Source organism: Camelus dromedarius, chromosome 10, assembly GCF_036321535.1.
Source record: "Camelus dromedarius isolate mCamDro1 chromosome 10, mCamDro1.pat, whole genome shotgun sequence".
In the NCBI taxonomy this organism is placed as follows: Eukaryota; Metazoa; Chordata; class Mammalia; order Artiodactyla; family Camelidae; genus Camelus; species Camelus dromedarius.
The window spans coordinates 56,901,518-56,928,083 of record NC_087445.1 but is presented as its reverse complement, the minus strand read 5'-3'; the positions used below and the strand labels follow the sequence as shown (position 1 = coordinate 56,928,083).

Sequence of the window (26,566 nt, the reverse complement as noted above, 5' to 3'; positions counted from 1 at the left end):
CACCAGAGAAATTCCAGCTCATTCTTTGAAGTCTAGCTCAAATGTCACTTGTTGAGCCATTGGAGAGCCCAGCATCCTATTCATCCTTTATTGCCTAGTAGAGGGCCTGGCCCAGGGTGAACATGCAGGAACCATCTATTGAATGGAGTTTAAAAAACAGTAAGTGTCATTTAACTTTCTCTGGGTCCCATAATCTAAAGCGTACATTTTTAGACTCTAGCCTTGGAGGCAGGACTAACTCTCATCTTTTAGGCTTCTTATGTTCTCCCAGATCTTACTTTCTCGAAATGTTTGATTTGAGGAACAAAATTTTTGAAGTAATAATCCCTGTTGTGCTTTTACTGGACAGAATAGATAGGAAGCTGGATAAGCCTGAGAGTACCCTCTGTGTCGTGACTGGTTGTTTGCAGAGTCACAGTGATCAGATTCAATAGGGAATGCTGGACTTGTTCCACTTGTCTCTCTGTTGTCTGCCATCCATCCATCCATTCCATGAAATGTCTTCCGTACTAAGATTTTCTCTTTCTCTTTCCCCTTCCTTTTCTCTCCCCTTCCCATCTCACCTCTCCCCTACCCTCCCTACATTCTGGAATCAAACTATTTAGGGTTGAATCTTGTTTCAGACATTTACTAACTCTAAACCTCAGTTTCTTCATCTATAAAATGGGAGATAATAATAACACCTACAATGGAGGATGTTATAAGGGGTAATTAAATGAGTTAATATATGTGAAACTCTTAAAATAGTGTTCAGTCAACCTTAATGACCCTTGTTTTTTTCAGTGACTTCTTTGTTTTTCTTAATGACTTGCTTTTCTCTTGCCATCTCTCTCTTCTCTGACTTTCAAGCTCTCTGTCTCTTTCTCTCTCTCTCTATCTCTGGGTCTCATTTACTCATTCCCTTTCTCTCAATCTGAGACTTTCTCTTCCTCTCTCCCTGGGACCCAGTCCTGAAAGTTCACAGGCCTCTGTCTACCCCTGCCTGACTGATGCTGGCCAGGCAGAAGGGTCTCAAGCACCTGCTCTGGGACCATGAGGCCTATAGGCTCCCCTAGGAGACTCAAATCCCCAGAGCTTGAGGTCTCCTCTGTAGGAGCTGCCTGGGTGTCTCATCTCCACCTTGGCCTAATGATTCTTTCCCCCAGAGCTCCCCTAAGCAGCTCTGCTGTGGGTCAGCCCAGGGATCCTACACTAGACTGCAGCGGGTGGATGGTTGACTGGAGAATCCTTCCTCCTCTTCCCTTCCTCTTCTCCTGCACAGGGTGTGAGAGACCATAAGCCTTTCACTCATGCTTCATCTTAGAAGCTTCTGTACATTGAGGGTAAGAGTAAGTCTTGCTTGGGCTCTTTCTCATCATACACAAGCCATGTGTAAGGCTTGTACCAATTTCTAGCTTACTTTGTTAAGCCAGAGGAGGATTCTGCTGGCATACAAGATGGAGAAAAGAAAGCCCCCTCCCCCTTCCTTCAGCTGCTGCTCACTGGTGGCCTCACCAAGGGGGTTCTGTCAGCTCTTCTCATCTCTTCTTTTATCAGGGCCCTCCTACAGTCCCTGAGTGTCTTTACTTTCACTATAAATGGAAGTTCCCACTTTCATATATCATGTTCTTCTTATAAGAAAGTGCATGAGCAAAACCCAAACAGTACATCCACATATTCAGGGGGGATTTTATTTCTTGAGGACTGAAAAACGATATGAAATCCCTATTTTTACCTTGCTTTTGGATAATGTAATCTCAGTGTGAAAAATATGTTTTACTGCTTTATTCTTCTCCCCTAAGTAAATACAGAGTCTGGTTTAAGTTCATCAAATGAATCAAAAATCTGCCACTATCAGCTTGCCTAAGGATTTCTAGTTGAGTGAAATCTGAGATTTGAGTTGCTAATTTAGTGTCAACCAGTTGATGTTCCTGTTTTCCAAGAAGGCTGGGTAGGGGACAGCACTTCCCTGTATCCTCCTCCAGTCCTGACCCATTAGTCTCATTTCTAATTTTGCCCTTGGGCAGCTCCCTGAAGGCCTATCTCTCCTGCCCTTCTTTCTTAGCCAATTCTGCAGTCTTCCAGCACAGGGAGGTGCTTCCAGAGGGACTTGACTTCTCTGAAGGAAGCTCTGCTCTGTAGCCCCTAGGTAGGAATTTGGCTTGTAAAGAGAGTTAGGGTCCTGCTTGCAGACTTTTTGTGGACATGCAGGTTATTGAGCAGGGGGACCCTTTCCTAGCCTGAGGGGGAGGTTGTTCCTAGGGCTGGCTCAGGGGTTCCTCAGACACAGGGGGCTGTGGGCAACGTCCCAGGCTAATTGGGATTTATTTCTTTCCTTATTCATTCAGCAAATACGAAGTGAGTTCCAGGTACCATACTGAGTCCTGGGGGAACTAGAGTGAATGAGACATTGACCCATTCTCAAGAGCACAGACTTGGGTAGGAGAAATAAAAATGTAGTTAAGCAATTGAGTATAGAATCCTAGACCAGGGTAGGCAAGGAGGCTTGTAAAAAAGCAGAGTAGGGTAGGCATTGCCTAATTCTCACTTTTTTTTTTCATACAGCATAACTCCAGTGCCTACTAAATATTTGTTCTGGGATAGCCTGTTCATGTTTATGACATAATGTAACTATTTGCATATCTGTCAGGAATAAGCATTTGCTTTTAATTCCCTCATGAGTTTCTCATCAGAAGTGGCTACCAACTGCCAATGCTCACCAGAGAAGAATTTAAATTATACAAGAGCAAAAATTATGTCAGTTTTATTCACTGCTATACCCCCAGCATCTAGTAACAAGGTTATTAAAGGATAGATACTCAATAACTGTTCTATAAATTAATGAAAGGGAAGGTGAAGGGAAGATTGTCCATGGCAGTGGTTCTCAAACTTTGACATAAGAACCATGTGAAGAGCTTGTTAAAATATAGATTCCCACCCCAAAGACTCTGATCTAGTGGGTCTAGGATGGAGCCTGAGAATTTGCGTTTCTAACAGGCTCCCAGATGATGCCGATGCTGTTGGTGTATGGGCCACACTTTGTATAGTGAGGACCTTTGGGGCCTTCTTCCCTATCATAGATTGATAACAAGAAGTGGCACTGGATCCTGTTCTAAGGACTGCCTTTTGGTTTGGTCCTCCCCACCTTCTTAGCAGGGGCCCCAGGCTGTCACATGGGATCAGTCTAGGCATTTGGGGTTCTATACAGGTGTATAATATTAATGTAGTCATGATGTAGGTGTTGGAGCCAACCAATGGAAATATGAATATGGGCCTTCAGCAGTCAGCTCATTAAGTGAAATGTAGGGCTATTAAAATATCTCTGCTTGTGAAACCCTTTTGTCTATTGTGAGGATCATGGTCCCTTCTTACGCAATCAGCTTCTTCAAGGAAAAGGACCTGCTCTTGTGGCAATTTGGGTTTTTACTTATTCATCATCACTGCCTATTCATGCTGAGTAAGTTTAATTGTCTTTGAAACTGAGCAAAGAGCCCAATGCTGTCAATTGGGGCATGCTAATAAGCTCTCTCCAAACTGCTGAAGAATGCACTGACTTAGGTGAGGGGCAGCTTTCAACCCACCCCTCTGCAATTCTGAATGAGAGATCTGAGTCAGTCTCAGTGAGACTCTGATTTCTTCCGTTTCCACAAATCTTTGGGGGCTGGTGTCCCTGCAGGCTCACTGCAGGCTTCACCTCTCAAAAGTACATCTGCAGTCATTGTCGAAAGCTATCTGTCATCTGTTAGATGAAATAAGTGGTGTGGTGACGTGGAAAGAGTTTGAGTCTTTCGGGATCCCTTTGGGTGTCACCTCCCCTATGACCTGGGCTGGGTTCGACCCAGCCTTGTGTCTGAGCACACACAACCCAGTCCTTCTCTGCTCTTCTACCATAGCACCCAACAGGCATTATGAAACCACCAGGCGACGTGTCTGCCTCCTTTGTTAGAAATGGAGTTCCTAGAACACAAGAATTGTCTCGTTTCCTCTTTAGCTGAAGATCCTGGAATAAGGCCTGTGGTGCGGTAGTAGCTCACTTGATGGCTGTTGAGTTCATGAGGAGTCATGTTCATATCCTAGCTGGGATGCTTGCTGACTTTGTGCTCTCTTAATCACTTCTTGGAGCCTCACTTTTCTTTTCTGAAAAATGGAGATGATACTACGTATGGGAACGTTGGCTTTCTGTGTGCCAGGCCTGATTCTACATGCTTCATGTGTTTTGTCTCACTTAATCCTCATAACCATACTGTGTGTGGGTATTGCTACTAACTTTATTTTCAGTTAAGGACATTGAAGAACAGAGGAGCTATGGAATTTTCTAAAGTTACCTGATAATTGGGGTAAGGGCTGGGCCAATATTTGGATCCTAGCTGTCTGATTCCAGAGCCTGCGAAATAACCACTATAGTACTGGTTCCCAGCTTGGGGTGGTTCTGCCTCCCAATGTCTGAAGAAAATCTGGGTTGTCACAGGTGGCAAGAAGAGGTGCTGCTGGCCTCTAGTGGGTAGACGCCAGGGATGCTGCTTAAACATCCTATGATGCACAGGACAGCTCCCACAAGAAAGAATTGTCCTGTCCAAAATGTCAGTAGTGCCTCAGTTGAGAAACCTTGCACTACACTGAACTGCCTCAGTGAAACCAAGTGTGGGAAGAAGCAGGCTCAGAGCAGACCCACAATAAATGGTACTTCGTTCTCAAAGTTCACAGGTTGCAGCCCACAGAAGACAAATCACTCAGTCTCCAGTTTCCTTCAGCAGCTCAAGTTTTATTTTTAATGGTTCCCAGCTGCTTGGCATCTCTGTCTTGGGAGTTCTTGTCTTTGTGAGACATGCTGACAGTTATCAAGAGTCAGGGCAAAAGTCTCCTTGGGAGAAGTCCAACTTCCCTGAGATCTGGCAAGTTCAGACATTCCACACAGAATGCACACCTTCCCAAGAAGCCTCCTGGCCTCTGACCTCACGGCATGCTCGATTCTGGTGAAAGCCAGGTTTTGTGCATGAAGCTTCTCCTTTGAAAGAACTGACATTTCTCACCCTTTGTATGGAAGGCCTAAGGCGTGCTTGCCACTGTCACTGAGTTCTTGACATGGACACTAGCATGGTTCTGGTCTGAGCCAAGGAGAAACATAACAGATGACCTGTCAGCTGGTGTCCCCAAAACTCCTTGCATGCTGGGCACTTTGGATGGGAAGCTTTGAGACCATGGCTTTACTACTGACCCACTGGGTTACCTTGGGCAAGTGCCTGAACTGACTTCTTTCATTGTCAACATGAGGGCCTCCTTCCTGCTTTATATTCTTTTTCTAGGGGGTAGGGGGTGGGAATTATGTTTGTTTATTTATTTTTAGAGGAGGTACTGGGGATTGAACCCAGGACCTCATGCATATTAAGCATGCACTCTACCACTTGTGCTATACCTGCCCGCCTGCCCTCTTGGGCCCTTCTTCCTGCCTTATAAAGCTTCATGGAATGACTTTGGGCAAGTTGACTTCAGGGGTCTTTTTATATATAAAAGAGAACTAGAAACAAGAAGGTAATGACAAATTGAAAAGGTGCTGCTTTGCACGCAGAGGGTGCGGTGATTTAGCGTTTCGGATTTTCTTTCCTTGTAATCTCACATTTCTTCCTGCTTCAGCAATGTAGAGTAGAGTTAAGTCAAAACAGAGTTTTCAGCAGTAAAGGACTTGAATTTTTGTTGAAAGCTTGCTTACAGCCTTGCCTGGGTCTCGATACCCAGTGCAACATTTTCTCACCATGAGCTCAAGGAAGTTTTACTTAAAATGTTGGCCAACAGTAGGCAGCATAAATCGGCTCTGGAGACCCAATGGCAAACAATGAGCTATTATATCCACCCTGGCATAGGAGCAGAAACAACTGGCTTCTCTGAGGCCTAAAGAAAAAATTGATTTCAGTTAGAATGTTACCTGAGATTTATGAGCTGAGGGGAATTTGTTCCTTCTTAAAGCTGACATCATGCATGTGTACTTCTCTCCAACCTCATTAAGTTGTATGAATTAAACATGTATAACTTTTTGTATGTCAATCATACCTCGAAAAAATGTTTTAAAAAAAAAAGCTGACACACATAGGGCTTTAGATGGAAGAGTCTTTTGCCTCTCTGGGGGGTGGGTGAGTGGGTGGATGAGTGAGGGAGTCCATAAGAGGACCTTTTGCTCTCTGGTTCACATGATAGGAGGATGTTTGAAGAACTCTGAAGAATTGGCAATTTACACTTCTCATCAGCCCTGACATGGTTCAGGGCTTTGAATTTCATGAATAAAACTGACAACTTGGCTAGAGTATGGAGCTAGTATGGCAAGGTGTGACTACTGCCCTCTGCTACAAACCTGGAATCTTCTTGGATAAAACATAAGAGGGCGGTAGAGCCAATGATAAACTCCTTCCATGGGTTTCCTTTTCTGAACCAAATTTGTCACCTAAACTGGTCTTAGAAGCCATGTCTGGTGAGATAGCATCGTTATACCACAGAAATGAAAGAAGTCACGTCTAACTGAAACACTGACTACAGGCAAAGAGCACCCTCCTACCTGTAGGGGTTCAGTGGGTGCAAACCCTCCCTACATTACTCAGGTGTAGAGTCCTCCTCTCACATTTTAGTTGCAAAGTTGACATGCAAAGTGCCAAACTGAAAGGCTCTAGATGTTCAAAAGTGAGATGAAGTCCAGGCCAGCTAACAGAAATAATACCGTGTTCCATTAGATGAACTTGACTGTACATAGCATACTGGAGTCCTCTAAACGTATTTAGAGAGTTATGCATTGGATGCCTCAAGGTGCTGTGGTATTTGCAGCAGGCCTTATCAGTTGCCTGAAATAAGATAGCAATAAAAATAGTAGCAATTATAGCACTTATTGTATACCAGCACCATATAGGGTCCTTTATTTATAATTCTTTTAACAACCTGAAAATTTAATATTATTTGCCTTTTTTCACGTGAGAAAAAGGAGATCGAGAGTAGTTAACTGACTACAGATGATTAGTTAGTGGTGAAGCTAGAATTAGAACCTAGGTCAGTATGTTTTCAAAAACAAACAAACAAAAAAAACCACATGCTTTCTGTTATTACCTTCAAATGAAACCTGTGTAGTTAGGGAAAGGCTAAGCTGTAAATGTAGTAACCCAAATACACAGTGGGCTAAATAAAATGGAAGCTTCTCTTTCACAGAACTGTCCTATTATAGATGCAAATGGCCCAGGAAGACTGAGCAACTCTGTGAGGTCATTCAGAGACCTAGGTTCCTCCTTTATTGTGGCTCCAGCATTTTTTAGAATGTTTTCCACATCTACATAGTCAAGTTTCTTGCCAACAAAATGTCCACATTCTAACCCTTGGGAAGGGAGAAAGAAAATGATTGGAAGACACGCAATTTACTGTAAAGAAAGTGACCAGAAGTTGTACACTTCACTTCCTACCTACATACCACTGAGAGAAACTTAGTCACCTGGGCACACTTAGCTGCAAGGGAGTCTGGAAAATGTATTTCTGGTGAAGTGGGTATGTGTTCTGCTAAAACTCAAGAGTAGAGGTGTGTGTCTGTTCTAATACTAAATAGAAAGAAGGAATGGATTTTGGGGGATATTTAACAATTGTTGATATATACTGCTTTCTAAAATTAAAAACATACCTCTCTCTCTTTAGAAAAAACTGAAGACACTTAAAAATTTAATGTGACAAGGTATGACCCAGTCATGCCCACTGAGTTGGTGCTAATGCTAATGTGTGGTGAGATTTTGGGGCAATAGCCTGGGCTGAGTGAATCAGGTACTGAGTATTGCTCCTTGCTGTTCTTGCCTGGGGGAAGGTCTCAGTAAATCTGGACCTTCACCAGACTTGTCAGGAGCTGGTCACTGATCACTCTCCACAAATACTTGGATCATCACTTAGTACTTAGGCTTATGCCAGGTTGAGAACTCTCTTTGGAATTCCTACTGCCTCTGGAAAATTCTGTACTCTGTGGATTCTAGAGTTAGAATGGTGGGATCAGCTTAGAAAAATGGTGCTGAAAGTTGTCAGGATGTTCTGCTCACTTCATTTCCTCTACTTTTTCAGTGAAGGCAAAGGAATTCCAGAGTCACTCTCTAATACCTGAGATTAGATATGTGTACCCTTTAATGATAGAATGACCTGGAATCTCTTCTGGGATTCTGTTCTAGGTACAGATGTGTGCATGAGCTGGAGATAAAATCTCAGTTTATCAGTCAAGTTTGATAGTAAAGTACTGTCTTACGGGATTGCTATGAGGATCCAACGAGATATTGCGTGTAAATTGCTTGGCACAATCTCTGGCACATTGAAAGCTCTCAGTTAACATTTGGCTGGCTGGCATCTGAAATCTATCCTTGTATTTGGAAGATTCCCTCAGGATGAGTACTGGAAAGACTATCCACCCGTGTCCACCTTCAAACCTGCTGTTTACCCTCCCCACTGGGACCCAGGGCTTGGGCTTGGCTTATCAGACGCCCTGTCTTCAGAGTACTGCATCTCCCTGCACTACCTGAGGGATTTATCCTGTTGAACTTGGCAGCAGCAAGAACAGCCTGTTTGCCAGAGTAGCTGTGGAAATAATATCAGCCCAGTGTCCTCACCAGATTTTCCCTGTGGTGGGATTTGGGCTGTGGTCCTGTTGTGTAGCCTCTCTTAGTTCCTGCTCATTTTTGGCATCTAGTTCTCCATGCTTCCCAGAAATTCTGTGAGCAATCTCCCTGTCCCCCCCCCGCCCCCCCCCCCCGGCCTGTTTCTTTTCTGCTTAAATAAACCAGAGTTGGTGTCTGATGCTTACAACCAGAAGCTTGATCAGCAGAGTTAACTTTTATCGTTGTTGTGTTGTTATTGCCCTCATCGTAGTGTGCTGCAATCACTGACTTTTCCTCCCCTCCTGGAATGTGACCCCAGCTGTTAAACAGTCCCTAGCACAACAGTGAGCTCAGAATAGACTTATTGAATGAGTGTATGACATCTAATGATAGATGGGAAATGAATGAATGAATGAAATATTTGTTCAGTGCTTATGATGATTCTTATTGCACCTAACTTGAAGTTGAGATACCCTGAGTAATGGTGACAGGAACACAGCTCAGATAATGCCCTGTCATTTCTACTATACATTTTAATACTAGAAGGCTTAAATATCCTGCTTTTTCATGCTGAAAAAAAATGTACAAATAGAGTTGCTGAGGCTTCCAGATTGGCACATGTCTTACGTCCTGGTTGTAAGGGATCGTTACAACATCGTAGTTGTAGCAGGGGCGCCTCAAGAGTGACCATGACCAGTTATGTGTTGTCCTTTGTGATGTGTGTAAGCGCACATTCCTTTACTTATTCTGCACAAAAATGCTGATTGAGAGGTATTGCTATCCCCATTTTACAGATGAGAAAACAGACTCAAAGAGGATAAATAATTTATAGACGATGACTCACCCAGGAAATAGCAGAGATGTGTGTCAAATTAGGTCCTAATTTCCAAATACTGTGCTCTTGCTATTTTACTTCTCCACCCAAGGAGCAGTAAACTGTCAATGAGGGTTACTTATTGAGAGTGCTTTTTTAAATGAGGAAGTTGAATTACTCTCGTTAAAGACACTAATCCCATTCTCTTGGGCACTCCGTTGGCAATGTACCAGGAAGATTTACATACGTCATAACCTAGAAGCTATGCTTGATGTTTTGCAACTTATTCTGATCATTAGAAGACCACAGAAGATTGCAGTACATATTATGATTTGCGATGTAATCAACCAAACTAAACTAATTTTCAGTGGTAATAAACCAAAAAGCCTTGGCCAAGAAACCGTATGGATTTTGTAGGACACTTCCCCAAGATGTTCCTGAATGATATTTGTGTCTCTCTCATATTGGCACAAAGTAGTTTTATTTCTGCTATTAGTCGTACCCACGTCTCTGTGTTCCTCATAGGAAACGTGCAGATTCTGGATCCTATCATGCCTGACTATAATGGGCTTTTATCACAGTGAAGCTATTTGCAGACAGGATGTTCTTCAGAACTGTCTCCAGTTTATTTCATAGCCTTGGGCTGGTAGGCAACCTGAGGGGAGGTATAAACAGTTGAGGATGTTTTAAAGAGGATTGTTGGATTAAATTGCATACCTCCAAAGTACATAATTTCTTTGACATTGATAACTCTATATTGGTCGCAGGAAGCATTTATCTTGGCTCTTGGCTCATGTGTCTTTGGCAGAAAAACATGATGGATGGGACTATACAGATTCCATTTTACATTTTCTGAGGAAAATACAAACTTTTTAATAGGATAAATGACAATTTTGTTCATTCACTTAGTCATCATTTGAACGTATTTAAATGTTCTTCACAGCACCTGTCACTATGTGATAGTATCATGTTGATGTATTTGTTTATCTGTTTATCATCTGTCTTCTTCATATATAAGTAAACAAGAGCAGAGACCTTCTCTTTTCTGCAGCACCTGGGGCAATCCCTGGCACCTGGTAGGGACTCAATAAATATTGGTTAAATGAGTGAACTAATGAAATAAAGTAAATTATTGAATGGGGCTGGGATCTTGATACTCAGTCTCAATATTCTGGTAGAACTATGTTGTAAGAAATACTAAAAACAGACTAGGAAAGTTATGGAAAGTGGTTAAATGAGCAAAATAAATGCCAAATCTGTTGTCATCTTCATCCGAACTATATTTTGTTATCTGTAAATTGGGAATAATGATATTTACCTGGCAAATTTTAGGGAGTATTAAAGTTAATTCATATACATGTGAGTGGTGTATAGGTAGATGCTCAATGAATATTAATATATAGTTAACAGTAGGGGCAAAAGAAGCTGTGAAGTTTATTGATCCAAAGACTGAATATGACATTTTTAGGGGAATTCTGCTTCCAAGCCTCAAGTTTTAATTTATATTTGTATGTTTCTTCATAGTTTACAGTGTTCTTTTACCATACTTTGTTTCACCTAATTCTCACTCACCGTAATCTTGCCTAGTGGTTACAGTTAGTCCTGTTTCACAGATGGGAGTCAGAGGCAGGGCCCTGATTTAAGTTCAGAGATTGACAAACTTTCAGGAGCTTCTGAGCGAGATTCTGAGCGAGCTTCTCAGCGAGCTTCTCTTCTGTTCCTGGACATTTCCTTTTGCCTACATGGCCAGGCTTGCTTTTCCAGCCCACTCTTGCATTGTTTTTTTGGAATTCAGACCAGGAGCCCCTTGAGTGCAGGGACTGTTTCTGCTGTTTTATTTGCAAAATCCCAGATGCAGTCTGATTGCTTATGTGTTTATTAGCAACAGGGTTATACAAAGATATTGTGTACCTGGTTTGTTTATATTTAAGCAAATACAGTCACTTTCATTTTCTTCTCCCCTTCTCCACTCCCTGCCCCCCTCCCCTTGCAATACGAACACCCTCTGTTTCAGCCAGTAGACTCTGTGGGAAAGGAAAGCTGGTAAGATGGGACAGTCTGCTCCCGTTTCCCTTGTCTCCTGTCTCTTCCTTGGCTTTTGGATGTCTTCCCTGCATTTCAGTTAAAAAACATCAGATTCAAGCCTAGCCTGCTACATGCAAACTCATCAAAAAGACTGTACTATTAATTATAGATTGAAAATACAATAGCCAGGACTAGAGAACCTTCAGGTTGAGGGGCCACAGGGGACCAAAGAGCTGGAACTCCTTCCCTTCTCAGTTTAACCAGTGTTTATTGAACCCATACTCTTAGCTTGTTGGACTGATGGTCATTATTATCATGTCTGGATATTTCTGGTGAATGGCAGCTCACTCAGGAAGAGAGTTTACGATGGTACTTAACAGTGTATGTGCGTGTGTGTGTGTGTGTGTTTTTGAGGGAATTATATATACAGAAAATACAGAGTGTGGAAAATACATGGACTGTGTGATGTTGAATGGATGGTCAGCCAAAGCTAAAGTTACAAAGATAGGGAGTCTCTTCTTCCAGACCATATTATCTAAGATTGTAAATTGCACTGTGCAAAACAAATTGCATGTCTTATAGATTATTTCCCCAAATGATTCAAGAGTAAATTCTATGTATTATACACAAGTGCAGAGGTAAAACTCATTTGTTCACAGGAGAACATTTAGAAACAAAACAAAAACAAGTTACAGGAGAATCAGGAAGATGGTGTAGATGTATTTCAAAAAGTGAAGCATTTTGTCAAGAGACTTACTAATGACTGAGAAAAATTGTAAAATTATTATGCAATGATCAAAGGAGGGAATTCACATAATACAAGATCGTTCATAAGAGTTACTGATATGAAGGTGACACCTAGAACTGCTATTGCCAGTGAGGGAGATTCAGTGAAAAATGCCTGCTATCAGCATCTTTTATAAGCGAAGAAGTGCTGAAACAGCTCCCGCATTATCCAGGAGGGAGACTTCAACTAACAGAATGTTAGTGCTGAGAAAGGATTATCATGATCTGTAGCTATCGGAAATCTTCTGAATACTTTGACTGGGACAGCTTTAAGAGAATATCTAGTTCAATCTCTTGTTTTATAGTTGAGCAAACTGAGTTTTGGTGGGTATGGGTTTTAGAGCCAGAAGAGCTTGAGTTCAAATCCTCAATCTTTAAATTAATGATACTTTCAGAGTTCCTAGGTAAACCTCCTTTTCCTCATCTCTAATGCTGGGATAAAACAGTTTCCTCCCAGTTTCTTCTTAAATTCTATTGAGGGTGAAAATGGAACTCTATTCCTAAATCCTTCAGAGCAGAGTCTATGCATACTAGACTTTTAGTAACGGGTAGATATTCTCATCTCATAGGGCTAACCAGTCCATTAAAAAATAGTTTTCATTGTCAGAATATTTTTTGAGCTGTAAAAATGCTTATCCTTTTTGACCTACTAATCTGTACAGTGGGGATAATGATACTTTGCCTAAAGAATGAAGAGGCGGTAAGCATTAAAAAATTTGTGGCACTATTTATAATAAGAACATTTTGTAAATTCATTAAAAAGTCTTCTAACAGTGAATGAATTAAGTAGATTATCTGTAATATTATGAGGAATATTATATATCCATTATAATAACAGTAAAAATTGTGAAGCAAAATGAATAAAACTTGCAATATAATGTTAGATTTAACAGGATGGATCCAAAACTTACATTAGGATTTGAAAATGTAAATATAAATATGCTTATGCATGTGGACAAGAATTGGTAGGCAAAACAGAAAAATGAAAAGGGCATTCTAGTGACTGATGAAGTTCTGGGTGTATTTTTCTCATTTTAATGTTTATTACCATCACTCTAGGGTTGTTTATGTAAAAAATATTCACATAAAAGTTTTTTTTAAACAAAATCTTTCCTTTCTCTTTAATAAGGTGGTGACTTCTGACTGAAGCTTCACCCTTCACTGCCTAAAGATCCACATCATGTTTTACGCTCTGCAGAACATTGACTGAATCAGTGGAACCTCATCCACAAGATTACTTTGGTTGCTAGGAAATGAGTTGAAAGTTGGCATTGTTGAGAAGATCTAGAGCAGAAATTCTCTGATGTCTTCTGTTTTCTTTGCTTCTGAGGAAAGAAATAAGCAAGGAAAAGCAAGGATGAGTTAGCAAAGTCCAGTTTTCTAGGAGATACGCTTTTGATCACAAAGCCTTCCCTCCTGAGCGGACAAGTTATTACAGGGCAGGTGACTAGGGTGGTGAGAGGACTTGAGACTGCATCACATGAGGTCTGGTAGAGAGAACTGGGATAATCGACTGTGAAATGCTTGCTGCCTTAATATTTTTGAAGGTAGGTCAGATGAAACAGAGACTAGACTTGTTCTGTTCAGCCTCAGAAAGAAGAGTAGAACATATCAACTGACAAAATTCAGCTCAACACAAGAAAGAATTTTTTAATAGTCAGAGATGTCCCAAAGTAGGGTGATTCAACTCAGGTGGTGAGCTCACTGTTCTTGGAGGTATTGCCGATGGAGGCTGAAGACTGTAGTGGGAACGTAGCATTTGCTGAGGCTGAGGTAGGGAAGGTAGGACGGTCTTTGAGGTGCCTTCTACCCCAAGATTCTGTGATTCTTCCTGGTGCTCTATTCCTAGCAAGTCTCAGGGATCCACCCTGAGTATGTATGTATGTCACTCACCCTGAGGCACTTAAGGGAGTAACTCTACCCTGTCACCATGTCTCAGTATTGCCATTTCCAAAATGAGGAAGTTAATGACTATTAACTATCTCAGTTTACTGTAGGGATTAATGAATGAAGAGGAATTGTCAAGAGATAAAATTTCCCTGGGGATGAATATTATAATCTGGCAGCAATTTGTGTGAATCATTTCAGGAGAAAGAGCTACAGACGACAAAATATTCTGACTCAGTATAAATAATATTTATTTTACAAACTCATTCATTCATGAAATATTTATTGACATCATATAGACACTAGAAATTTTCTCTAATATATATGGCATACATATATTATATTGTATAATGCACAAAAATAATTTAAGCACAACTGTTTTTTCTCACAAAACTTCCTGACAACCAAAATTATTCTAAATCTCTCCTTATTTCTGTTTTCCCTTTCACTTCTATTTTATCCATTTAGTGTTTTATTTTAAGGTACATTTTCAGAGGGATTCTTGGATATGTTCAGCAATTGTAAAAGAACATTAAAAATGTTGAGTTTACTTTTCACTAAGTGGACAGTGACTGAAGTGATTTTTCCTCATTTCCAGATTATATTAGTTTATGCACATAACTTACACTAACAGACACAGGAAGAAGATCGATTGTCACTCTAGTGCTTACAGTGAGGCAGTCTTTTCTAAGGTCACAGGGGCCTTAAAGGGAGATTGAACAGGTGAATCTTAAAGGTGACTGAGGCCAGAAACTCTTTTTCCTTCTAAAAGTGGGGAGGTATTCATAGGGCTCCACACTGGAGAAGAATCAGTCTTTCTACCATGTGGATATTTGCATGAGTTTAAAGGACAAAGAGGAAAGAGCACAGCTGAGCTCAAGTAAAGACAGTGAGCGCAGTAATAGGTAGTGACTGCATGACTGAGAGCTGTCTTTGTCAGTGACATACCAAGGAGAGTGGTAGTGGGAAGGTTCAGCCTCAGGTGCAGATAATATGAGGTGCATTGTCTATAGAGAATTTAAAAACAATAATAAAAAGAACGGAATGTTGTTTTGCATTTTATTATCATAAGCATTTAGAATTTTCAACAAAGCTGTTGATAACAGTATGCCTTGAGAAAATCTTTTCTAAGTTTCAATTATGAGGGTTACTGCTAATAATATACATGTGAGCTTCATAGTAATGTATTTTTACATCTTATTTTTTAATGAATTTTATCTTCTACATTAATTTTAAAAACTCTGGGTTATATAGTTAATGCTTAGTACACATGGACTCAGCTACATATGTTGGTTTTGAGAGTAAAGTTCATAATGGTTTGGAATCTTTACTGCTCATTTCCTATGTGCTTTGTGTTTCCAGTACCTGTAGCATACCTATTCCTGTGTTTAAAACAAAGATTTGAAATAAACAATGATAGCACGGTGATTGTGAAGACAAAGACACAGAATTTAAGTTACATCGTTCTGTTACTCTGTATGACCATTTAGAAATTTTATTTGTGCTTAAAATTTAAAATGATGAGATCACAGATGAACTGTAGGGTGTAATCTTTTTGTTTAGTGGATGCAAGTTTTAGTGCATTTGTGAAATATCCTGCTGACCTTGAATATTTTAAAGTTGAAATTTATTCTTTCTTAATCAGTTCTTTTAAAATAATGCTTATTTTAATTAGACTTACTGAAAATAATTTTGTTGTATAGAAGTAGAAATTTAAAAAAATGATCTGTTTCAGATGTTAAATTTTCTAGGTCCACCATTGGTCTTGGAGTTGAGTAGCTTTGGGTCGAGTCCTTTTAGTTACTGAATCATTGTACACCTTAGCTTTTTCATGAATGAAATAAATACCTTCTTTGTAGAGTTACTGTGAGATTAGATGGGATAGTGCATGAAAGTACCTCGAACAATACCATGAGCATAGTAAATGTTCAATAAATGACAGTTTAATAATAACAATACTAGAAATAGTTGAATTTTATGAAATGCATTACAGACAGAATTTGTATATTAAAGAGATTCAAGTTGAGATTCAAACAGTTAGAGACATTGGGACTTCTCTGGAAATAGTATACCATCCTTGTTAAAAAGAAGTGACTAGTCTCAGTCATTCATTAAAAAAACTTTTGTGAGGAGAGGGTGCAGGCACCATTTTAGGTGATGAATATAACAGCAAAATACGACAGACAAAGAGCCTACTAGCAGAATTGTAGTGGAATTAAAAGCCCCTTTAGGAATCACTACTTGAACTTTGTAGACCAGAGCCTCATTTGTGGTCACATAGAATTTGTGGTGCATGGAATAAGTGGGGAATAGGTAGAATCCCAGTTCAGCAGTGTGGTTTATTTGAAAGAGCATTCATTGTGCAGTCAGACTGGGTTGAATTCTAGCTTCTCTGTGCATGAACAATATGACCTTTGGCAGGTCATTTCACATCAGGTTCCTCATCTCTAAAATGGTGATAACAATGCCTGCCTCACAGGGTTGTCGTGAGAAATAAGTGCAAACAACAAAGATAAAGGACATAGTGTTGCCCCTGGCACATAGGTACACTCAACAGATTTTAGTTCTCTTTTCCTTCTCCCCTTACCAAATTATGCCAAATAGAACCTCACTCTGTTAGCACATCGTTCTTCATACATACATACATACATACATACATACTCAGGGTTACATTGGCTGTTTTTTTTTTTTTTAGTAATGAGAGTATACTTGAAAGCATGCCTACTGATAGGATGTAGGCCCCTCCATATTTAATACAGCAATCACTTATTCCCCTCAAACTATAGACCTGTACACTTGTCTACCTGATGTCTAGACGAAGTACCTGTTTGCTTCTGACAAAGTACACATGTAGGCTTCTTAGGCCAAATCTGTTACATGAGGACTAGATCAGCTTTAAGCCCTGTTGGCCATTGTTATATTCTTTACTACCTTGTGGAGAAAATTAGGAAGAAAAACTAAGAGTTTTATCTTTTATTGACTCTTTCTTAAACTTTCACTCTGTGGAAAGGAGTTGCTTATGGGAGAAAAATCTATGTTCATATAGACTAAAGCTCATATAGAATGTAAATCCTAATATTACCATGGAAGCCAGCAGGCACAAGAGCAGTCTCCTGAGGAAGGAGATGGTTTTCAGTAGGTAAGTCATAAATTCTGCTGCCCAATTTTTGTAAACTTGTAATAATGTGACATCCCATTTGGATGATATAGGCAGATGCTTTCTACCTCCCTAGACAGAGAGAATAACAACATGCTGACCTCATCATGATTTTATTGTTTCAAACTAAGAATACCCTGCCAGACAAACTGATGCAGTCATCTAATGGCTGCCAGAGAGAGGTCATCTAAGGTCACCTATTCCAAAACCAATTTACCGAATTTTGGTAAAATCTCTCTGACATTTAACTAGCTTAGAGGTAAGAATCCTATATGGTTGTCATCTTATTTGTTTACCTTTGCTTACATTTTGCAACTAGTTTATCTTGGAGGGTTCACAAGGAAATGACATTTCTTAATATCTGATACTACATTTAGAAACAACAACTTAACATTTCTTTTCTGTCTAAAATGAGTATAGTCATGCATATAATATAGAACTTTGGAGTCTTGATCCTTCATTGTCAATGCACTGAATAGAACACAAGAATGTAGAAAACTTGAACCTGTAATAGTTGTGTCTTTATTTCCCTCAGGCTGATAGTGGTTTGGCCTTTAATCTGGGGATAATTCTGTTTAAGCAGATGTCATTTCCCTGTGGCAGATTCTGATGGTTTGCCTTATCCACTCTCCCATTTTTCCTGGATGTAATATAATCTCCTTGAGTTTTAAGCACATATGAGGCTGCCCAGGTAAAGATTCCATTCTCTAGTCTTCCTTGCAGACAGGTGTGTCCATGTCACTAAGTGATCAAATAGTTTATATGTATGACTTTTAGATTACGTTTTTACAGGAAAGCTGTTTGCCTTTCATTCTCTCTTTCCTTTGGCTCTAAAATGGCGACAACCAGAGCAGCTGTTTTGGACTGAAAGGGAGCTGCTTGTTGAGGATGGCAGAGGCACACTGCCAGCCTACGTCCCTAGATGACCTTGTCGAGCAGAGCTACCCACCTGCCTTGAACGACCCTCCTATATCTTTACTGTTACATGAGAGAGAAATAAACTTTAGTTTTGTCTAAGTCACTGTATTTTGGGGTCCTTTTAACACAGCAGCTTAACCTACACCTTCCCCAGGTCATTTGACTGATAAATCATATGGAACTCTCCATAACTCCACAACTTTTGACTGTGTTCTGGATGGTGGCCATTTTCAATCACTATTAGTTAATGTTTATTAGAAGTTTTCGTGTGAGAAGTAAAATTTACAGAGCCCAGCATAAGAAGGGTGTGCTGTTAAATGATTCCTCCAGAATCTCCAGATGTCCTTTTTGGATTAAGACAGACCATCAGAGAATTGCACACCTGGGCTGTCTTGATTTGGCTCCTTGGAGAATTGCTCCATGGATCTGAGCCTTGGCTTTGTGCCATCAGCCCACACTGAGGAATGCTACAAACAGCCCTATGAGCCTCACTGTTACATGTCCTGGAGGATGTGATTGAGGATGTGGTTTGCTACTCTTTGTGAGGACCCAAGGGAAAAATTTCTTTCAGACCTTGTACCAGGAATAGTCGTGCTTCTCCTGAGCAACTGGCTTGTTTTGTTTTTGTGGACACTCTAAATTGTGTAACTGTCTATGTCTTTCAAAGCCACCTCAAATCCTTTGGGAACAAGACAGTATAAAATAATGCTTTTCAAGTCAAGACCGAAGCTCCCTATTTAACTCATTATGTTGTTTTTGGAAAAGTCACTTCAGTTGGCTTTACTTTCTTTGCTTCTAAGTTACAGATAAAGAGTTCTTCCTGTGAATAGAGTGTAAATTAATATTTATAAAGCACTTAGAGTTCCCTGAACACAAGTCATTATGGAGACTAACTAATATTTAAGCTCTATAAATCTCTACTATTTTGTAATTCCCTCTCTTTTAATGTCCTTCCTGAACTTGCTTGTTCATTCATTTATTCAGCAAATTTGAGGATATGTGGGTGCACCTTGGAAATATCCAATTTAATAAACCTGGGTCCTTGCTCTCAAGTAGCATGATGAGCTGAGGATGTGTTTTCTACAAATTCAAGATTTAAATAACAAATAAATAAATAGATACCCATTTATAAAGTTTTGCAGTTACAGTGAAGAGAAGGAATAGGGAACAATGGGAGAGAATAATGATAGTTCTAGAGTTGGAGATGGAAGGGAAGGAAGGGTGAATTAGACAGCAAACTGCACACTCAAATGTACAGAGGCATGTGTCAGTACAGTAGGGATACTGTTGTATTTAAGCATCAAGTAAAACAGCATGAGAGATGAAGCTGGAGAGGAGGCTATGAATTGGATCATGGATAACCATGAGTGCCTAATGCTTTCTTCCCCATTTCATGGCTGGTAGGTGGTAGGAAGCTGGTTTCCATCTAATAATTTTGGGACAGTTACCTGGGCAAATATTTTCTGGAAATCTCTTAAATAAAAACTTACATTTTTTTCATACCTTCTTTGAAATAAGGTCCCTTGGAATACAGATAGCTGTGAGCAACTGTTCTGCAACCTGAGCTAAAGAAGTTGAAAGAAGGTTAGTCATTCTCATCCTTGCCTGTTCCTTGTTGTTGCCTGTCAGCCCTATTCCTTTCCCTAGTTCTTGTCTTCTCCAGACTCGGCAGGGGGAGTTACTGGTGAATATCAGTCCCACTTCCTACTGCATGTAGAAGTGCTTAGAAAATGTTCTACACATTCGAGGTACTATTATTAGTGCTTATAGCCTTAGAGTTAGAGTCAGGGGCTGGTCCTGGGTCCTCTGCTTAGTAGCTGAGTGATCTTGAGCAGGTTGCTTAACTTCTTGAAGCTGTTTCTTCACTTATATAAAGGAGGCAGTACCTACCTTCTTGAGTTGTAAGGATTAAGTGAAAAATTGAGTGTATCTAATGCACTTACACAGTGCCTGCTTAATAAATTATAGGTGCTATGATTATTCATATTAGAAAAATAATCATCAAAAGGGAAGGTAAATTTACAGCTTTTTTTCTGAACACCAAACATGGAAGACTAGAAGATGGAGAAGCTATTGAAAAAAATGACATAGTTAATCTTGGTCAATTATTTGATGTTGGTTATTTATTTCTTCATATAAACAGTGGGGATTCCAATTCCCCTTTTGCGTAATTTATTGGATATTTAAAAGGAATAGATGTGATTATAGATGTAAAATTTCCTTGAAAGCTGTGTGCTTTCATTTTTTGTTTTGTTTACAACATTATTCTGGATTCTCCAAGAAAGAGATGCCAAGGATTTTATTAGGGGAAATATTTGTGGGAAAAAGTAGAATAGGACTGGAGAAGCTGGCAGAGCTGGCTAACCATGGTGGAGGTCTGACCTGAGGAAAGGAGATGGGTAAGGAGGTTAGTGGAAACATCTTAGATGGCTATTCCATCCAAGGAAAGTTTGGCAATGGGAGACAACCTTGAACCAAAGTCAACCAATAGAGGAGTACTTGCATGTCCTGTGTTTCAGGAATGGGGCACCCAAGCTATTCTGAGCTCAGTAATTGGCTGGGAAGAGCTTGTGGGAAGTGTGGCCTCATCTCAAAGAAGTGATGGATTCCAGAGCAGCAGCTGGGCCTTTGGTCATTTCTCCCTGTAGTTATGTACTCTCATGGCCACCACATTTACCATGATGATGCATCTGTTTTTTTAACAGGAGAATATACAGAATGTATTTATTCTGATTCCCCTTGATATGTAAGAGAACTCTTCCCAGAATGTCCAATGCAGCCATTCTTCTAGTGAAGGTCAACAAGTAGCATGCTGGTAATGAGCTAAAGGAAATTATGAGCATGAGCCCTGCTTCATCATAAATAGACCCTTGAAAGAGCTATTGGGGATGGGGTTAGTGTTCTCGCTTAGAACTGGTACCTTTCCTTTCTTTATGCAAAATAGAATTTATTAGTAATGACCTCTGACCTTAAAGAGAGGTGAAAAATACTATTTCTTTAAACAGTTACTTGTGCTTGTAAAGCATTTCACATTTTACACACTTGCATATATGTGTTCTTATGTGTTTGTCATAAAGATCTTGAAGAGTAAGAACTTCCATTTTAGAGACATCAGAGTGAGGATCAAAAAGGTTAAGACTATGTCTAAAGTACAATGGTCTAAGTGGCTAAGTGGGGACTTGAACTTTTGTTGTAGTATTTCTGGCTTTTATCACTGCAGCACAGAGTTTGCAGGCACCTCTAATTTAATAAAACCATTCTGAATCTTTCTTATCATTGCTCCCAGTTTGAATGTCCTCATTTTATAAATAATGGAAAATTCTGGAGAGGCTCCATAGAAAAGTACTAGACATTTTTAAATGGGCCCTCAGAGGAGTGATGAAGGGAATTGGAGTAACTCACTTTGGAAAAGAGAAAGTGAGGGTTGACTTCATTACTCAATTTACAGATGTAAGGGGTTATCATGAGGTAGAGATGGACAAATTGATCTTCATCTCCAGAAACATCAAGGTGTCAGGAAATAGGGCTTATGTGGAGGCAGAATAAATTTCTGAGTTGTCAGGGTAATTAAACAAACTACCAAGACCATGGGGAAAGCCTTGAATAGATATACAGATAAGAGCAAATACAACTGTCTGGCTGGTTTCCTATTTGCTTACATGGAGGAGGGAAGCAACTGGGGACTTCCTGCCCTCTGTACCATGTGGGAGCTGTAATTCTTTGACCTCAGAACAGAGATTTCTGAGTCTGTTAGCCATAATGTGATGACTTGAATCATGTGAGAAGCATGCATAACACAGCTTATTTGGCCCTTATGTTGGTATTATAGAAATCTCACTGTTATTTTATCTTTTCATTCATGCAACAAATATTTAATGTGTGCCTACTGTTTCTTAGGCACTGTTCTGGTGCTAAGGATCTATATAGTGGTGAGTAGACTAAGTTCCTGCCTTTACATTTCTTATATCTTGGTGGAGACAATTAACAAATAAATAAATAACACATTCAGATAGTGATTAAGTGCTCTGGAAACAATAAAACAGTGTAATGTGATGGAGGGAGACTCAGGCTACTTTGGACTTGGTGGTGTGGGAAAGTCTCTCTAAAGAGGTGCCATTTTATCTTATCTGAGACCTTGGAAATGAGAAGGGCTCAACTCTGCAGAGATTTAGAGGAAGAGCATTCCAGGCAGATGTAACATCTGTGTACGGTAACATTTGGGCTGAGCTTTAAAGATAGGGATACAGTGGAGGTAGCACAGCAGAGAGAGGGAAAACCAAGGGTGAAGATACTTTGAGGATTGTAAGGCACTTTCTAGGAATGGTGACTGGTGCAATTTGACTGGAGGCAGAGTTGGTGTTGGGATCATAAAAGGAAAATGCACCGAGTATATATTAGATACAGCTGATCTTCAAACTTGAACAGGTTTCAGAATCATTGGGGGGCCTTGTTAAAACTCAGACTGCTGGGCCCCACCTGCAGAGCTTCTGATGTCTGCTGTGAAGCCTGAACATATGCATTTCTAATACGTTCCCAGGTGATGGTGATGCTACTGGTCCAGGGACCATGCTTTGAGAACCACTATCGAGATTACCATTTTGCATTCAATTAACCTACAAATATTAATAAGAAAAACTAACATTTTCTAAATCATCACTGTAGTCAGGTACTGAATGGACTCTTATGAAACCCATATAACAGCAAAATGAAATAGTAGTTATGACCATTTTACAGTTGTGGGGATAAGCACAGAGAGATCAAATAATGTATTGATGCTCATAAGGCTTCTTCACAAAGGAAGAAAGTGGCAGAACTGGGTGGTGAACCATGACCTTGGGATTCCAGAGCTCTTCCCTACCATACTATAATTCAACTACAAAGCCCAGTGAGGCAGAGAGGCAGCAGCTAGCTTAGTAATTTAATCAACATGAAATGAAGGAATCATTAAAGGAAAATGTAGCAAGTGTGTAATAGATTCAGTTTGTTCCCTACTCTGCATTGTCTTCTTCCCTTTTGCTCTTTCCCAAGAGAACACTGATTTTACTTATACCACCTTTCCAGCTCTGGGAGTAAAATTTAATTACTCTGAGTCTAGGTCTGTCAACACACGGCATCTTCCTGGCAACTGTTAATTGGTTCTGGGTAGCATGTGTGTCTTAAATTGGTCACATCAGACCAAATGGAAGCTGTACTCAGTTGTCCCTCAGTATCCTTGGGGGATTGGTTCCAGGACCCCCTCAAATACCCAAATCTGGGGATGCTCAAATCCCTTATATAAAACAGTGTAGTATTTCATGTAATCTACTCATATACTCCTATATACTTTAAATCATCTCTAGTTGCTTATAATACTTAATACAATGCAAATGCTCTGTAAATAGTTTTAAATACAGTTGTAAATGCTGTGTAAATAGTTGCTGGTAAATTCGAATTTTGCTTTTTGGAACTTTCTGGAATTTTTTTTCCTCAAATATCTTCAATTCACGGTAAGTTGAATCCACAAATGTAGAATCTGGGGATATGGAGTGTTGACAGTATTCCATGGTTGGAAGAGCAATTTTTCCTGGTCTTTCTGGTTGTTGCTGGTAGCCGTTTTCAACCCTGGAAACAGGCAGTCTCTGCACAAAGCTGATACCCTAAGGCTGCAGGGTGGGGGGTTAGAAGAAAGCTCTTGATGATACAGACCTGTCAATGAACCAAGAAACCCAGAAGCTTGCTTGACTTCTGGACTTTGTCATGTGAAATGACCAATTTCCCTCTCACTTGAGCCAGTTTGAGTTAGGTTAACAGGCAGGTGAGAGCTTCATAACGGATAGAATGGGCACTACAATGTGAAGGAAAATGTTTGGAATATATAAACGTTAATATAAAAATGAGAAGTGTTTTAAGTTTGTAGGATGTTGGGGGACATAATGGTGGTGGTTTAATCTGGGATGCTGTCTGGAAGGGGAGGTGTAGGTAGAGAAAGGGAGAAGAGTGAGATTATAGAGATTTCTCTGTAATGGCCTTGGTCCGTCACACCCTCAAGAATGCTCTCAGTAAATCTGAATGTCTTTAAAGTAACGATGGTTTCAATACATCTCAGTACTCTTACCCTCTTTAAGCTTGTTTATCTTCTCTATGTTTCTCCTCAAAATGAGTGTGTAACTCATTCTTTGGGATTCTAGATGATATGACTGAAAACATTTTGGCCAAAGCAGTTTGGTGAAGAAGAATTGGCTAGAATAATGATGGGGCTGAAGTGATGATTTGGTAAAAAATTAAATTTTACAATCATAATTTTTTTCAAATAAGTCTAATATTAATGCATCATAAAGGTGATTTTTGTACTTCCTGTGCTTCCCTGTTTGTGGCAAGGAAAAGCTGAAATAATCTATATATCTGATAATAGGTGATTCACTGGAAAAATTAAGTAACCAGTAATAGAGGATTAGCTGGATGAAATTAAGTGGCAAAAATAACGGATTAGTTGAAATAAATTAAATATCCTTTACACTGTCACAAAAGTAAAATTGTAGCCAAGCAAGAGGGGAAGTATAATTGAATGAGAAATGATTATGAAAATTTTAAGAGGAAAAAATGAATTTCTAGACTCATAAAATTCCAAATTTCAGATCCTCTTTTTTTTTTAACTGTTATTTCTTTTTATTCATACTTACTATGGAAAGATCAGAAATACAGACAAGCAAAAAAGAGCATAATCTCACATTCCACTTCCTCAGAAATAAACACTGCCAACATTTGATTTATTTCCTTCTAGATTTTGAAAGCAGAGATAATAATTTATTTGTTTCTACCTGGATGTTGTCAACTGAAAAAAAAATACACAACCTAAAGCTGAGAATTATGCTACCTCAGCCCAGGAGGTAGCCTCTCAGTTCTGAGAGGCTGTTCTGAATATGTAAGGGAGAAGCCAGGAGATATAGGAGTTTTTGCCAACAAAACAAAACAAAACCCCAAACTCCAGGTAGGTGAAACATCAAAAAATTACTGTTAATTAAAGAAAAGCAGAGATCTTACATTAATGAGTTTAGCACTTTTCTGTGTAGGGAAGATGCAAGAGTCTGAACTTACTGAAATTATTCTTTTGATATGCACCTTAACTATCTAAGGCCAGTGTTCTACTTTCTCCATTCTGAATCCCCTCAGAGTACACTGTCAGGGGTGGCTGTAGTGGCTGAAGGCTTGATGGCCACAAAATCCTTTGTTTACTGATATGGAAGGAGACATTCTTTGTATGTGATAAAATAAACACGTTAGTATGTTATTATTTTCTAAGTAACATACATGTACATGTTGGTATTTTTCTACAAAAAGGATTTATGCTATTTTTAGAAAAAGACAAATGTTTGTAACTCAAGACAATAACTTTTTAAATGTTCTGTCACATTGGCTATTAAAATGAGTCCAAAATTTGTCTCTTAAAATCATAGAAGAAAAGGAGTAATGCTTGAAAGTGAAATAGAAATAAATAGAGCAAGAAACCATTTTTAAAACTGAAATATTTAGAAAAACAGATAAATATGTTTACAGACAGGTAAAATGTTTGCCAAACTGCTCTATTCTGCATTCACATTAACAATACCTGGAGAAATCAGTGACTGGGGATATCTACTTTTCAACATAAGTGTGATTAATCTTTTGTGTTGGTCATCTTTTTTATCATACCACAGGTGGGGATAATTGTTAAGGTGAACAAGAAGTGATGTGGCATTCAACCAAGAAGCACGAGGTTGACTAACTTTTCCTCCTTTACATGGGACTGTCTGGTTTTAAAACCAAAAGTCCCTTAGCAAACCAGGAGCCTCCTCCAGTCCTGGGCAAACCAGGACAGTTGGCTACCCTACTAAAACTCTCTCCTCCAAATGCTGGGAAGTAATGTCACCCTCTTACCTAGAAGAGTGAAGACATTTTGAAGAGCTGTTTTTGGGCCTAACAGGTAAAACATACTTGTTCTGTTTCTTGCATTTGCAAGAGTCAGTGCAGCAGTGAGCAGGAAAAAAAAATTAGGACTACAGACTAATTTAAATGTTGAACTTTGGGTGTCTCAAAGTAGAACAGCAAAGGCCCAGACTATTGGTCTTTTCTGGGAAGGGGGATAGGTAGTTCATCAGAACCACAGTGTAGCTTGGCTGGTAAATTATTTACAATTTGTTTTGTGGTATTTATGCTAAAGGACATAATGAATTATACACAATTTATTTTACAGGATGAGGCTCCTTTTTCTTGAGTCCCCCTTTATCAGCTTATAGGGAAGGGGCCTCAACTAAGTGTGACCCAGTTAGCATTGGTAGTCTTCCCTGAGCATATGCTGCCCTTTCCAGGAAAGGAGCCTGAGGAGGGTTCATTTTTGTTTTGTTGACTGTAGCCTGACCTTCACATTTCTGGTGATAAGAATTAAGAAAGAAA

General features: G+C 39.6%; 1 long non-coding RNA gene and 1 other non-coding gene across 2 annotated transcripts in view; one reads left to right on the top strand and one right to left on the bottom strand.

Moving 5' to 3' along the window:
* The window catches only part of LOC135322349 (uncharacterized), a 35,416-nt gene extending 9,086 nt beyond the window's left edge, over positions 1–26,330 (top strand). Inside the window, exons 2-4 of the long non-coding RNA XR_010382878.1 lie at positions 19,676–19,741; positions 24,918–25,124; positions 25,831–26,330. This is a non-coding gene — a long non-coding RNA (uncharacterized LOC135322349). The remainder of the gene's footprint in view (positions 1–19,675; positions 19,742–24,917; positions 25,125–25,830) is intronic.
* Positions 5,324–5,397, bottom strand: TRNAI-AAU (transfer RNA isoleucine (anticodon AAU)). Its single transcript has one exon. It is a non-coding gene; the product is annotated as a tRNA-Ile (tRNA).
* Positions 26,331–26,566: the final 236 nt, after the last annotated feature.